The sequence below is a fragment of the Triturus cristatus genome, chromosome 4_2 (genome assembly GCF_964204655.1).
Source record: "Triturus cristatus chromosome 4_2, aTriCri1.1, whole genome shotgun sequence".
Lineage (NCBI taxonomy): Eukaryota > Metazoa > Chordata > Amphibia > Caudata > Salamandridae > Triturus > Triturus cristatus.
This window is the reverse complement of record NC_140586.1, coordinates 350,139,135-350,155,300: the sequence shown is the minus strand read 5'-3', so window position 1 is coordinate 350,155,300 and position 16,166 is coordinate 350,139,135. Positions and strand designations below refer to the sequence as shown.

Below are 16,166 nucleotides of genomic sequence, written 5' to 3'. Positions count from 1 at the left end.
CGAGACCTTGCGCTGGGTTGGGAAGGGCTCCGCCGCTTCTCCAGGTTCCCCTATGCTCTCTGCAAATTCAATGCTGATAGTCCACCACCCTGCCTTTCCTCCCTCCGGTATGGTTAAACATGCCACCCGTTTGGGATTGAACACCGTGGCGGATCTCTTTCTGGGAAACACATTCTATTTTCCTGCTGATGATTCCGGCCCCATGAATACTCTGCTTTTTTTATCAGTTCCGGGCAATCTGCAGGACATTACATTCCACGTTCCCTTCACCTCCTCCCTCGATGACCGCTCTCGAATTCCTATATTCGTCTTTCTCTCTGCGGAAATTGGTAACCAAACTTTACGCCCTCACGTTGGCAGCCACCCCTATTTCCACTGATCTTGCCCGTGTGGCATGGGGCTTGGACCTTGGTATTGAGATCTCCCAAGCCGACTGGCTTTACGGTTGCATCCTGACCAGGCGCTTGTCCCATAACTTTCACTTGAGCCTTATCCACTTTAAATATCTATCGCACTCCCGCCCAGTTGCACAAACTGGGACATATTTCCAGCGACAGCTGGACTTCTCACATCTTGCCTGGTTGTGCCCCAGGGTCTCCGCTTACTGGCGCGAGGTCTGCTCCGCTATATCAGCGATTACTTCCTCGTCGGTTCAGCCCGACCCCCCCTTTGCCTCCTCGGTTTTCTTAAATTCTGCCCAGACACTTCCAGTTGCCTAATCGCCATGCTGCTCGTACTCGCGTGGCGCAGGGTTGCCATGTGTTGGGGCCGCAAACCTGCTCAGTGTTTCGAGGATGCATCGCGCTGCCAGACACTATTATCTGAATTTTGGGACCTCATGCCAGCTAAATGTCACCCACTTGACATTTAGGGACCCCTGGTGTCCTACCTCCTTGCTTGCTTATTCCCGGGGCCCAGCTACCTCTCCCGCGCTCCCTGCCGGCACTCCGCCCGCGGCGGCCGCCGGTGTAGGTTAGTTAGCGGCCTCCACTCCCTACTCCCTTTTCTTCTCAGCGGGGCCTGCCCTCCCCTCTCCCCCGAGACCTGTGCGCCTTACACTACTGACTGCTTATTGTCCAAATGCGCCGGTTTAAATTTGCTATGATGTCGTGATATGATGTGCTGTGATATTGGTCCTTTCTGCGACTTTCAATAGTGCTCATGTACAAAGCGCCCTGACTCAGCGCAAGAATGTAGTTTGTTTATGTAAGTTTGTCAATAAAGGTTTTTGGGAGAAAAAAAAGGACCAATCGACCCTATCAAATGCTTTTTCAGCGTCAACAGAAATGGTTGCCAAGGACGTGGAAAGAGAAGGGATTTTGTTCAAAACATTAAGAAAGAGACATGAGTTGTCCGAAGTCAATCTACCCTTGGCAAAGCCACACTGTTCCTTACCCACCAGATGAGGCATAAGAGGGTCTAGTCTCAAAGCAAATACTTTGGCAAACAGTTTATATTCTACATTGACTAGGGAAATTGAACGAAAGTTCTTACAAAACATAGAATCTCGGCTTCTTTGTGTAAAAGGCAAATTGTGGCCTCCTGAAAAGTACCTTCTGTCTTGCCGGAGAGAATAAATGAGTGAAAAAGATTTAAGAGTTTAGGAAGTAATAAGTTAGAGAAATATAAATAAAATTCAACTGAAAAACCATCTGGACCGGGGGTTTTCCCTTGCTTTAAAACATTTAAAGCATTAGATAATTCATTAAGGGATAAGTCTGTTTCAAGAGCAGAAAGATTAAGGTGATCATTAGACGGGGTTGGGAGTTTGTTGAGATAAGAATAAATGAGGGAGGTGGGAGGGGTGGACTCCGGGGTATAGAGGTCCTTGGAAAATAGCATAACTTCATTAAGAATGTCCTGATCCTTGTGAAGGGCAATACCCTCTGAGGAATAAATAGTATAGATTAGAGTACGGTCTTTACGGGACTTGAGATAATTTGCTAGAAGTTTACCCACTTTTCTTACGTCCACCATAATATCGATCACTGCTAAGAAGCATTATGGAAGATGCATTGTCAGTTGAGGTTTTATTAAAATTTAATTTGGCACGGATAAGAGCTGGTAAGACTGAATCCGCCGATGAAGAAGTATAGAATTTATGTTCTAGGGCTTTAACGTGTGCAAGGGTAGCTTTTTGTTGTTGGAGGAAACATATCTTTTTTTTTTTGGGACAAAATCTATAATGAAACCCCTCGCTGTAGCCTGAAAGGAGTCCCATAATATATGGGGGGAGGAGTCGGGGTTACAGTTTAGGTCAAAAAATTCATTAGCGAAAGTAATGAAAGAGGAGGAAAAAAGCGGATCAAGGAGAAGAGAATTGTTAAAACGCCAAAGGGAGGACCTGGGATGTGGAGGGAGCAGTTCAAGGTCAGCTACAATTGGGGCATGGTCAGAAATAACAATAGGTTCTATAGAAGATGATAATATATTTTGAGATAAAGATTAAGAGAGAAACATATAGTCTAAACGGGAGAGAGAGTTATGAGGGGGAGAGGGAAAGGAGAAGTCGAGAGCATCGGGGTGGGAGAGTCTCCAAGCATCAACTAAATGTGTTTGGTAAATAGTGTCAAGAAAGCATTCATGCGTTTTATGAGGAACAAAGCGTACTTGAGATTGACGGTCCAGCAATGGGTCAACAACTTGATTGCAGTCACCTCCTAGTATAAGAAATCATCTCTAAACTGAATACATTTCTGCGTAATCAGAGGCCAAAAGGAACAGTCGGGTTGGGTAGGACCATAAACATTGAATACAGTTAAAGAAATGTTATTAATCAACAACTTTACTAACAACCATCTCCCTTCTGTATCAGTCTCTTGCGATAAAACTTTACAGATCAACTTTTTATGACACCATTTTTCTTAAGGGGAATCTAAAACTGAACCTACCCAACCTTTTTCAATTTTAATGCTTCGGATTCTGTAAGATGGGTCTCTTGTAGGAGCACCAAATCAGGATTATAAGAAGCAAGATGGGATAGTATTCTCTGTCTCTTAATTGGGTTAATAAAACCTTTCACATTCCAGTAAACAACTCTGAATGCAAAACCAACAAAAATACATAAAGAAGGATATATGCAACAGTAGAATTATGAGGTAAGAGATAGAGAAAGAGAAAAGGGAGGGATAATAAGTCACATGGGAAGAGAAACCGAAAGAAAGAAAGCAGTAAGTCAGTAAAGAAAAAAGAGGGGAGAGATATGAAAGAGAGGAAATAAAGGAAGGGAAGAATGAATAAGAACAAAAAGAGACAGTACATGTCAAAACAACGACTTTAATATATACCTTACGGGGAACAAAAGGGAAGGATGAGATGCGGCAACGGACAACGGAAACAACACACCCTACAAAGGTCAACACACCACACCAGAACATCAAATAAACATGAGCAAGAGCAGGAACATAGAGAGTAACCTAGTAAACTTCAATGAACCTGCAAAAGGAAACAAGAATTATACATGTAAAAAACAAGAAGAACAATGGAGTTCAAATAATATAAACGTTAACAGCAAATTCAATACAGCAGTATAAGAAAAGGAGCACACTAGTCAAGTTCCAGAAGGAGGAAGAGCCGTCTCCATTGAGGCAGTTGAGTGAGAATGAATAAATCTTCTGAGGTCAATCGGATCTTCAAAGGTGGAAGTATTGTTGAAGAAGGTAACCTTAAACAGCATGGATGGAACAAACCATATCTTGCACCCAAGGAACGAAGAGCCGGACGGTGTTAGGAATTCTTTCAGTCGTTTAGCAGTTGTCCATGAAACATCCTGGGAAATAAAGACTTTTGTACCATGCCATAATAACTGCTTTTTGGATTTAGCAGCATTCAGTACCAGCAGAAGGTCAGTAAATTGCAGGAATAGAAGAATTATTCCACGGGGTTTAGATGGAGCAGCTGAAGAAGACAAACATGGACCCAGTCTATGTGCTCGTTGTAGATTCAGTTTGGTTGAAGGAGGGAGACCCAAAAACTGTGGCAGGAAAGAAGTAACGTACACAACAGGGTCGTCACCTTCAAGGCCCTCAGGGAGACCATAAATGCGTAAATTATAACGATGGTTTTCATTTTCTATATCCTCTGTCCCCCCTCTCTGTTGCAAGACTTCCTTCTCCAAGGAGGAGATTCTAGAAGATGAATCTTGTACCTCGTTGAGGTGTTGTTCTACCACAGTGAGACGGGACTCCATAGAAGACCATTTGTTTTCCAAGGTTTGTAGTCGAGAGTTAATTTCCTCGATAAAGGATCGAACGGCACAAATCTCCTCCAAAACTATGCCTAAAGAGACCTGAGAGACAGATTTAGGAGGAGAGGGAGGATCTTGCTGAAGTCTCTTGCCGGTAGATGAGGGTAGCTGTCATGCCCCGCGGTCCGGCCCCTGGGTGCAGTGTGTATTTAAACGACGAAGGGCGTGCAGACGGCGCTTCGCGTTCTTGCTCTGAGCCCCAGTTTCCGTCTTGATTGTTGTTGCCTGACTTCCTGTTACTCGTACTTCCTGTTTCCCAGCGCGAAGCCGCGGATGAGTCGAAGCAGACGCGTCCCGGCTCCGGGATTACTACCACTGTTCCCGTTGGTGAAACTTAGAGGCGCTCCTTCCATCCGAGCGGCCGAGCTTTGGCGCTCTTTCCATCTGAGCGACCAAGCGTGTTGCGCCTTGCCAAGTAAGGTCTCAGTATTACTTAGCAGTGCGGGGGTCTCCCGTCACTCGTCTCTCCGTACCTCGGAGGTTGAAGGTGGCTGTCGGTTAGTGATTCTCATAGCCTGCACTGCTCCTTTGCTGATATCCCTCTCCCGAATGTACCCCTCTGGCTAGAGTTGTGTTATGTTGTATGTAAGCCTGTTACACCCTACTCCTACTTATCAGGCTTGTGTTGTGTCGTGTTTTTTGTCAGCCTGCTACTTCCTGAATCGGGCTTGTATTATGTTGTGTTTACGCCTCCCGTAGGAGCGCATCCACGTCTTGAGCAGTAGTTGGAGTCAGACTTGGTGCTCTCACCCCAGTTCTAGCATCAAGAGCCTCCTTGGTACTTCCACTACTTGTCCCTACCCTATGTTCTATTAGACCCACATCAGGCATCCGAGGGTGATTTATTGCGAGGACCATTGAGCAGTGGATTAGGTTTTCCACCTACCTACATAGAGTCACGGTACTTGACCTTCCTACACCTTGTATAAGCATATGAGGAATCATACCCTTACATCCTTTATGAAACTTATCTTTGTTGTTCTCAGCCTATAAAGTGACTTACACATTGTGTATCTGAGTCCTCCTCTGGGAACCAATCATAAGGGGGTCGTGCAGAGTTATACCTACTTATTCCTGCAGGCCATAATCCAGGAGGCTGGCGTTAATCCCGGTAGGTGTGTGAATGGGAATGAAGTGAAGAAAACTCCAAGGTAGTGCTGTAGTTATATTCATTTACCTACCTTTGTGTTACAGCGGAGAGGCTCGATTATTCCTTCCTATAAAGAACCATCACCTTCCTGCAATCTTGGCTGCCAGAATCATCCTTCAAGACCTGCCTGTGTTTCTCCACCTATCCTTGTTTTGTTTCCCTGTTTTCCCCAGCGGGTCCTTCGTACTCTAGAGTTTGATAGAGTCGGAGGAACGTGGGGGACGACTGTGGACTTTCTCCAACGTTCCAGACGCTCCTGCAGAACATCCGCGATCATTACAGTAGCTGTGCTTTAGATGCCATGTTTATAAGATTATGTGCGTTAGCACGACAGACCCCGTGAGACGATATCACAGATAGGTAACACGATTTATTAGGGGTAGTGTTGTTGGTGCCACAAGAAGCAGGAGCATTCAACTTCATGTACCCATTTAATGTGGTAAGAAAGGCACAGGAATGTGTTGGCAACATATAGCAGATTGGGCAAAATTACGTCATAAAAAAACTGCAAATTCTAGAAATATTGAAGACCTCCAATGATGAATAAGAGTCAATCAAAGAAAATGTGTGAAACACGCAGGAAATATCGAAAAAATTGATTGCAGGGCGCCATCAGAGGAAACATGAGGTAAAAGACGGCTGGGAGAAAGACAAAATGGTGGCCGCTCACCAGCAAAGAGTCACCTGCAGGATTCTATCAGTTCTTCATGGAGATAGAGGATGGAAACAATGCCCTTCTGAAGAGGAAATATTCAGATTCAGGAATATGGCAGCATGATGTCAGGAAGGGCGCTCCAAATAAAAAATAAGAGGTCCGGCGGGATGCGGAGATCCGTCGTCAGGCGGCCATCTTGGGTCACGGTACGCGCGACTCCCTGGATAGCAATTTTTGAAGGTTCACTTCACTGCATTTTAGTCAGATCACCATGAGAGGAGCACTTGCCATTCTTCTATCTTGGATGATGGTTGAACGCAGTTCTTTACCCCTTATTCTGCAGGGGTCTTTGTTGATGGACTGTGTGCTTGATGAGAGCTATTGTTGTCAATGCTTCATTTTTACCCTTTTTTCAATTTAAATGAGCCTTCTTGTCTGTTTTCTGCCTGCATCAGTGATTGGACATTTCTGGTTCTCTTACCTGTGATTGTTTTGGGGAGACAACCAATGGACCCTCCTATGGAGCACCAGGGGAGAGTGTTCCTTAGATAATTCATAGTGTAGCCTTTGTGTGTTATTACAGTCAGTGTTCTGTTGTTTTAGTGTCCAGCATACTCTGGGCTCCATGATTCCCCTCTGTATAGTGGTGTGTGTTTTTTTTACAGTGGACCGTTTGCTGTCACACTAGCATTTGGTGGGGCTGCACATGGCAGATTAGATGTGCAATTCCTCTTTGTTTGGTGGTCTGTGAGAAGTTCGACCCAGTGCTGTTTGCCCCTATAGTGGCTTTCTAATGTGTAGGGTATGCAAGTGTTCTGTTTTGCCATATTTTTTCCTTGCTTCTCTTGGAAGCCTTGGAGTTCATTTTGGTGTCTTTGTATCTTTGGGATTTGGTTATCCTTTTGTTATGATGCATTCCTGTGCTATATGCGAGAGTGCCGGAGACATTTCCTCTCAGCTGCTCCTCAGATCGGGAGCTACTTTACTGGTCTTTGGTTCTTAACTGTGTGGCTGCATTTCCATTTGCATGTGCTCTCCTTGTTCACCAGTTCCTGGGTTGCACCTCTTGTAGGCTTCTTTGTGCATGGCTATCTTGACTTTTCCTGTCTTTGGGGTCCTATGCCAGAGTATTGGCATTGGCTTGGTGACCCTGTAATTGCTGCTATTTACTCTGTTGGCTAATTGCAAGGGGCGGTGTGGCTGTGACCTTTTTTGTCTGGCAGCCACTTGACGACACTCTGTTGTAATGCTGTTCTGCTGTTCTGCAGTTGCTTTTCTTGCTTTGCATCCAGCTGGCATTCTTCACCTTTAGTGGTAGTTGCATCTGACCCCTGAGTACTGTTGTGGCCTGTTTTGTACTTCTCTTTGGAGGTGGATGTGAGGGAATACTTACTTTAGAACTCTCATAATATTGCGCTTGTGCAGGCTTCTTGATTACTTTGTCTGTTGTTCTACTGTACTTGCTGCCTTAGAGATGGTGGTTTTCTGCTGGTGCTATGTCGTGGTGTTCTAGTGCATGTTGGACTATGGATGCTGACTGTTACCTTGGGGCTGTGGTTGCTCTCTCCTTGGCACGTGTGCTTACCCTGCACTAACTGTTTCAGTGAGGAAAGCCCCTGCTTATGTGATTATACCTTGAGCGCACTGTGCCTCTAAGTGGGGATTACAGTGTGACTGACATCCCCTGTGGCACGATTTCCACCCACCGTTTCTTAGACTTGCTTCTGTGCAGAACTGCATTGGTATTTATTCATGAAGTGAGGAATACGCAGGTAGGACTATCTATCAGATGAAAAAGTTACTTATCTTTTGTAATGATCTTTGTGGTGGATACTCTGTCTACTTGCAGATTCTGGGCTGTTATTCCCTACGTCTCTGAGGTGTGGATGTCTTGTTATAGTTTGGTTTTGGCTGCTTTTCTGTTCTGCCTTGTTAATTCTTAGCTGCCTCTAAGGGTAGGTACAACAAGATGGGAACTGATGTTAGTATGCCAGGTGGCAACTCAAATGGCTCCATGGTGTGAAAGCTAGGGAGGAGTGAAGACAGAGCTAAGTCACCATCTTGCTGATGTGTGAGAGGAATATGTGACATTACAACGCATGCCGTTGCAACGCAAAACTTTACCCCGACTTTCTGTCGTGGGAGCGCTGGAAGTTGAAATAGATAAATTTTCCATTCCAACTCCGGTGTGCAACAGTAGGGAAGGTGTTGGAGTTAAATCCAACACCTTCTTCCCACTGCTGCACATCTTTTGCGTTGCAACGGCATGCGATGTAATTACATGCATTGTAACGGTTGCGCTGAAAAGTCTGTTTCCTGTGTGAGAGATATTTAAAGTTTCTGCATCTAGGGGCCAGATATACGACTATTCCATTTTGCGAGTCGCAAATTGCGATGTTTTGTGACTCCAATTTGTGACTCGCAAAATGGAATGTACAACTGTCTGAGACACTGTTTGTGATTCCCAAATGGGTCGCAAATGACATGCCTCATTAATATTCTTGAGGCAGGTCGCAATTTGCAATCTATTAGGAATGACCAGAACTCACATAGGTGGTGGCTTGCTGGGGTCAGCACACCACAAAGTCTGTAACTTCTTTTTAAATAAAGCAGTTTTTTTTTAAATGCAGCCCATTTTCCTTAAAGGAAAAAGGGCTGCATTTAAAAAAGAAAAATTAAATGTTTCTGTTTAATTTTTTAAGAGTGGACAGTGGTTTCTGTGACCGCTGCCTGCTCGTATAAAATATATTCAGTGCCCCACACAAAGGAGAAAGAGTCCCCTGGGGACTCCTTCCCGTTTGTGACTGGCTTACCACCTACTTGAAGTAGGTGGTAACTGTGATTGTTTTGTGGCCGCATTTGTGGTTTCAAAACAATCGTACATACTAGTGTGACTCGCTATTAGGAAGGGAATCCCTTGGCACGCCTCTTCCTAATAGCGACTCGCAAACCCTATTTTGCGAGTCGGTAATAGGTTACCGATTCGCAAATTAGAGTTTGTACATGCCACACTCCTTTTTAGCAGATGCAAACGGCACAATTTTCTGTTTGCGACCTCTTAAAAGGGTCGTACATCTGGCTATTAGTGTAGTCAAAGGAAAGATTTGGGATGATGAGGAATCTGTAGGTAGATAGAGTATCTACTAGAAACAACTTTAACAAAGGTAAGTAACTCTTTTGTTTGAGCCTTGACTAAACCCTGTACTGAATATTTAAATCAAAAAAGGTGAATCTCTATATTAAATATGAGGTCCAGTCACATTACAGAGTAATGGAAGGGACTACCCTGTCAGTAGGGCCTTAGGGTTAGATAATAGTTTCCCGCTTCTAGTGGTGTAATGTTCTTGTCATCACAGGTAAACCTTGTTATTGTTTTTCACAGGGTAAATCTGGCTTACCAGGGAAGAAAGGCAGTGCTGGACTGGCGGGACCCCCTGTAAGGACAATCTCCCCTAAACCTCAAGCTGCTAAATGTAAACATAAAAATCACACAGAGATACACTTCATATATGCTGTTACTGTCTTAGTGTTGTTTATCTTTAGAGTTTCTGTCTTGAAAGGGACAGTTTTAGTAAGTGGATCCCTTTAAAAAACAAATGTTTTCACTTTGTGTGTTGGTTTGCAATGAGGCCACCCTGAGAACCAGAAATGGGACGAGGTGCATTCTTACATGAAACATGACAAAATGTGATTTTAAGAAGTTGTCCTAGTTTAAATAATCCCGAACATTGCTTTTTTTAAATGATAAAATGGTTCTGATGTGTAGTAACATGGGGAGAGTGAATCTGGACCCTGTGTCCAATATGTGGATGCATGCATCATGTACTAAAACTGCAAGCTTCATTTCTATTTCATTTCCATATTTTCCATTTGGGCCTTGAAACAATAAAACAAGCATAAAGATTTTGATTGAGACTTCTAACCACAAATTCCTCACCTCAGAATATTCCACAGACATCAGACTGGACCCGTAAAATCTTGAGGAGCACCTCTGCCTGTTGGTGGATGGCATTGGCGGCTCCGGAACGACATCTTTCGCATCGGAAGTGACATGCACGGTGCCTACATAGGTGCCACGCAAACCCGCTGACATCTGTTCCAGATCTGGAGAGCCACCTTGATCGCTTTTTTACAAATGTTTTAGACCTTTTTTGAGCTATTGCACACAGTGTGCAAGGGACATGTCCTCAAACAAGCATGCGGGAATGTCACAGGCAGATGCCTTTGTCTGATCCTCACTTGTGTATGGATTGGAAGCATGACTCCAGGGCCTGCGCCAACTGTTGGTAGTGCACCCGAAGGCGATTCAGGACGGGCCGATTAGGTTCCTAATAGTGCAACACAAAAATGCTCTGCGTCAGTCCCTGTACCGATCCCGAGGGAGTTGTCCTGCTCGGGAACAGAGACTGTCTCGCAATGTTTTGTCTTCAAAGTCGAAGTCGTCTCCATCGAAGTCAGGTACATCAAGAGGCATCAAAAAGAAAGAGCTGAAGCCTTCTTCAGCTTCCCCCTCTTGACCTCACTAACTTGGCTCTCCTGATCCCCTCCATTTGGACTTACTCCGGCCTCGAAGCCGAGATGAACGCTGTAGCAAGCCCACCCAACACCACTTCCGATGTCACTGACACCACTCGACGATGCAAAAACCATTGTCTTGACAATCGCCGAGACGGTGCCATTCTGTGGCAACGGTCGGGGGTCCCAGCTGCTTCCACAATTTCAACAGTACCCCTAATACCAACAGGCATCCAAGCCCTTTTGTGGCTGTAGTTGAAGTTCCCCACAGTCCCACAGAGGAAATGGGACTCAAAGCCACTGTGCTGCACAATCCCACCACCCTTCCAGTTACCTCAGCCTTCATAACCCTTTAGCATTCCACAGTCACCCTTTTGGTGGCAGGATCAGGCACCACCTGCCACAATGGAAAACAATAACATCAGACAAGTTGGTGCTTTACATTATTCAAGGGGTTACGCTTTGCTGTTTCTGGGGACCACGCCACCGTTGCCACCATACACAGATTGGCTGACTCCTGCAGTGGTTGTTGCTGGACCATGATTAGGATAGCAGCAGACTCCTCTCTCTTCCCCACCCTGAGTTTACAGTGGTGACCGATGCATCACTTCTAGGATGGTGCAGCCATCTTGGAAGGTAGATATCAGAGGACTCTGGTCTCAGATGAAGGCATGGCTCCACATCAGCCTTCTGGAGCTGAGGACCACCGGCTTGGTGTTGGAAGCCTTCCAAGCAACCATCTATCAAGGAAAGGTTGGTCCAGGTGTTCACGGACAACACCACCTTCTGGTAGTTCAACAAGCAGGAAAGGGTGGGATCATGAACCCTGTGCCAGGAGACCCTGCACCTCTGGATATGGCTGGAAGGCCAGGACATTTTCTATCTTTTACAGCACCTGATGAGATATCTGAATGACACGGCGGGCAAATTTAGCCTTCGACATCTTGTGAATTACGATTGGCATCTGCACCCGGGGGTGAGGCAAGGGCTCTTCCCCAAATTGGAAGAACCTTGCCTTGATCTATTCATCACTGCTGAGAATGCACAGCTGTTAGCACTTCTACGCAATGGAGTTTCCAAAATGGCTCTTCCTCGGAGATGCATTCCATTTAGAATGGAGTTTGGGACTCCTGCACGTCTTTTCACTGATACCGCTTCTGCCTGAGTTCTCAAGAGGATCAGAATCGACTGGACCCAAGCAATCCTAGTGGCTCTGGACTGGGCTCGGAGGGTGTGGGCATGAGCATGTGTTCTCTGAACAGGCTGCTCTCTTGGAGGATCTCCTGTCGCAGCAGCAGGGCAGAGTCTTGAACCTGAACATGCGCAACCTCCAACTTTATGCTTGTAAACTGAGCAATGACAGCTGAGTGTTTTCAATCTTCCTTCCAAGATCTGTGATGTTTTTCTAGCAGCTAAGTGACCCTCAATAAAAACCATATACGCCTGCCATTGGGACAGGCTTCTGGCTTGGGGCTCCTCACGACTAGTTGATTCACTTTCTGCCTCTCTGTCGGAGGTGCTGTTGTTTGTGTTGTCTTTAGCTGAGCAGGGCCTTGCCCTGGGCACTATTGAAGGTTATCTCTCTTCCATTTCAGCTTTATTGCTGTTGCCGGATCAGCCCTCTCTGCTGTTGTCAGTGGTTGTGACACATTTTCTTAAGGGCATACAGCATCTGTTCCTACTTACCCCTATTGTTATGCCCCAGTGGGACGGTTAATTTGGTCTTAACATATTTATGTGTTCTCCATTCAAAACACATGCACAGCTGCCCTCTTAGACATTTGATGCTAAAGAGATTCTTCTTAGTGGTGATTACATTGGCTGGGAGGGTGAGAAAGCTTCAAGCTCTTTCTATCAACCCTCCATACACCACCTTTAACCCAGATAAATTAGTTGTTTAGACTCGTGCTTTTTCTGCCAAAGGTGGGCACCCCTTTCCATGTCTGCCAAATATTATGCTGCCAACATTTTTGACTCTACCTGATCTGGAGAGATTCCATCGTTTGGACCCAAAAGGAGCCCTCTCCTTTTGCTTCGATCGCCCCAATCAAAACAGGGTGGATGTTCAGCTCTTCATTGGGTTTGCTTGACTGAAAAAAAGCAAAGTGATACAGAAATGAACCACCGGTTGATTGGTTGTCCTCGGCATCAAAATCTGCCACGCACTAGCTAAGAAACAGCCTCCTGAAGGCCTGTGGGTTCATTCCAATTTAGTCAAGAAGGCACTGTTCAGGACATCTGTCAGGCTACTACATGCGAATCTCTGTACATTCACAAAATACTACTGCCTGGACAGTCAGGTTCTTCGAGGCAGGCACATGGCCTGTTCGATCCTCCAAGGCTTTTTTGTTTAAGCCAGTTGGCAGACCCACCTCCGGGAAGGTATTGATATGGTATCTAGTCTAAAGTGAGGAATCTGCGATTAGATGTTACTTACCTTCAGTAGCACTTTTTCTGACAGAGACACTATCTAAACTCAGATTCCTCATTGACCCTCCCATCCTTCCTGTTCTGTGAACTGGCTCTTCACATAGAAGATTTCGTCAAAAATTGATCTGAGGTGGCTGCATGTTTCTGTTGCAGAAATAGTAACAAAGGAACTGTTGTCATCACTCCAAAGTTGCGTCTATACAAGAACCACGCACGTAACTTCTGATGTGGATGACGACAGAGAGCCACCGACACCTCCTGCCAGTGTGCAGAGGTACTGCTCAAAATTGTCCAGATTCAGTCTGACACCTGGGAATATTCTAAGGTGAGGAATCTGACATTAGACAGTCTCTACCGCAAAAAGCGTTTATGATGTTTAATTGGGTCATTGCACAAAATGAAACCGTTTGGTTGTTGGGACAGAAGCAATCATGCAAAAGTAACCTGAGGGTTATCTATGCTGTGTTAGTTGTTAATGAGTGCTGCTCTACCCCAGGGGTATCTGCTGTCCCAGTGGGCACCAATATTGGTGTAACCCGAAGGATAACTCTGCTAAGGCCTCGCTAGGAGCTTTCTCTTGAAGGGCCATTGTGATTTATTTGTCTTTGGCTTCTATGGGCCTAGTTGTTTGAGGTATATTTGTTTTCCCATCTATTTCGCCAAGGCAAGTCATAGAAACTAACTTCACCAGGATGTTCACATGATGCTTCTGTTTTTTCCTAAGTGTCTTCTTATGAGATAAGATACTGCTTACATGTCCAGCCAAGAGCTCACACCATAGCTTTTGACACACATACTTCTAATGATTATAAAAGTCCTCCATACCACTTACTTGAACACCATCCTCAGGAGTCACTATGATGTCATTAACGCCATCTTGCGCCCTCACTAGAAGCGGTGTGCTGACCTCCATCAGTAGCTGCTATGCACCAATGACATCAGTTCCATTGATTTCACACACCCCGAAGAGAAAGACATAAGAAGGCAAAACACAAAAATAAAAACCTGCCAAAAACCTGATATGGGCAGGAAGGGAGGTCATGAGTAATCATACTGAAGTTAAGTAACTTGTTCATTCACCCACCATTCTCACAGCATTCAAGAACTCTCCCTACTCAAGACATGAGATCTCAAGCAACACGCTCACTATATTAATAATAAACACAGAAGACACACTTAAACATGTTGTGACATAGTCTCATCCTTCCAGGGAATTGGGCAATACAATGAAACAAAAATGTATAATACACTAGCAAGTGTTATATCCATCCTCGCCACACACTATTTAGTTAAATTATAGCATAAGAAACATATAACCAACAACAGGTCTCATACAACCCACACATTGCCAATCTAAAAGCACACAGCTCAAGTTCCAAACAGATACAGATACAAGAGAGACAATGTAGGGGAGGGCCTCTTTTAGCACGTCACAGAAACCACACAGAAACAAAGTAACTAGGCAAAGATTTTGAATGCAACTCCGTTCCAGTAATGCACAAGTATCTGAAGCACAATTCTCCATCACAAATAATAAATGACCTCAACAAACATGCAAAAGCAATGCAAAAACAACTCTCCACACAATACACAGATTCCTGCTTATCTCACAGATGGGAATATGGGCATGATCGAATCTCTGCTAGGCACGTGGTCCCTGCGTATCTATACCCTACACAGTTCCTTTCTCAAACAGGCAGAAGAACACTCCTGATCAACACAACATGAATGCAAGAATGTCAGTAAATACTTAAGAGTATTTTAAATTGGGAGTCATTACATCTCGATTTGTACATAGGGAGTGCCATTACATTGCATATCAATATATTGGGAGTAGGTTGAGCGGGATTTCAATTATGCCAGAGTAATCAGATTAATTTTTGTAATTATGCAATACTCTTTGATGGAAAATAACAGTTAATAACGTGATTACTCCTTCTTGCGAAATTAAGAGTAATTTGAGGGGAAAAAAAATCCTACCCCAAGAGCACATCCCAAGACCACATTTAGTGAGTATGAGCTACTGCACGCACTCTCTATTTATGTTCAGTTGCATTCAAAGCTATTTCTTAGTGCAAAATGTGTCTCACTCCCATTTTGGACACTGAATGAGATTTGTATTCCCTGCCACACTCTCCTAGGTAGGGAACAGCAAAGTGTTCTGGGGAATGGGTTCCTGTATGTCATCGGCCACGTGGGATGGTTCACCTGAGGCCAAAGGATGGCTCGGAGAGAGGGGCTGCACGCCTTCCTACCAATTAAACATTTCTTTGGCCCCTGGGTCCATATTATGGTTAGAGGCAGGGGGGCCACAAACTCCTTCCCCATACAAATCAAATTAGCCCCAGGGAATAGGGCCCTTAGGGCCTTCAATTGGCTTAGGAAGGGGATTGTACTCCCCCTCTCTATAGAAATGAAAGAAGACCTTAGTGATAGGGTCCCTGGGGGCCTTAAAATGGCTTGGGGAGGGGGGCCGCTCATACCTGTCCCCTAAAATAATACTTGCACTGACCACGTGCCTTGGGCCACCCTTCGGGGCATATATGTGTAAATGGCAGGAGCCGGCTTTTTTGGGGGGGAGAATGGGACGATGGATCCAGAGATCCTCTGTGGTCTTGTTAAAAACTAAATAGATTGTGGCCCAAGGTAATCAAGATACCCTCTGAGACCCCACCACCTGGCCATGGGGATCAGAGTACCCCTACCCTGCCCCCTTTATGTTTTTTTATTATTTTTGCAGGACTGGGGAACGAGTCCCGAGTCTTAACATTGCTGCTGCCACATCTTTGTTGATGTTGTGACAGCCAATCAGATCTGTTGGATCTGAGTCTCTATATATAAATTCATTTTAAACCTTAGTTTCTCCAAAACTACTGAATGGCTTTACACCAAATTACAAGGAGCAAGCTTCCTGGTTCAAGATCTAGCTTTCTGCCACATTTGGTGTAATTCTGTTCAGTCATTTTTGTGGTATTGCTGTTTAATTTTCCTATGGAAAATTTGCATAGACAAAACGTGTTTTAAGACCTCCCTTTTTCTCAGCCCCCGCATGACAGAACACCCAGAAACTTTCAAGGAAGAATCTCAGGTGGATGAGACTTTAAAAAAAAGTTTAGTGAAGATTTGTCTAATGGTACCAAAGTTATTAGCAAACCAAAAAATCAATTTCC

General features: G+C 44.8%; 1 long non-coding RNA gene across 1 annotated transcript in view; it reads left to right on the top strand.

The window, feature by feature from the left end:
* LOC146833868 (uncharacterized) overlaps positions 1-9,488 on the top strand; it is a 108,988-nt gene extending 99,500 nt beyond the window's left edge. Inside the window, exon 5 of the long non-coding RNA XR_014960282.1 lies at positions 9,434-9,488. This is a non-coding gene — a long non-coding RNA (uncharacterized LOC146833868). The remainder of the gene's footprint in view (positions 1-9,433) is intronic.
* The last annotated feature ends 6,678 nt before the right edge of the window (positions 9,489-16,166 follow it).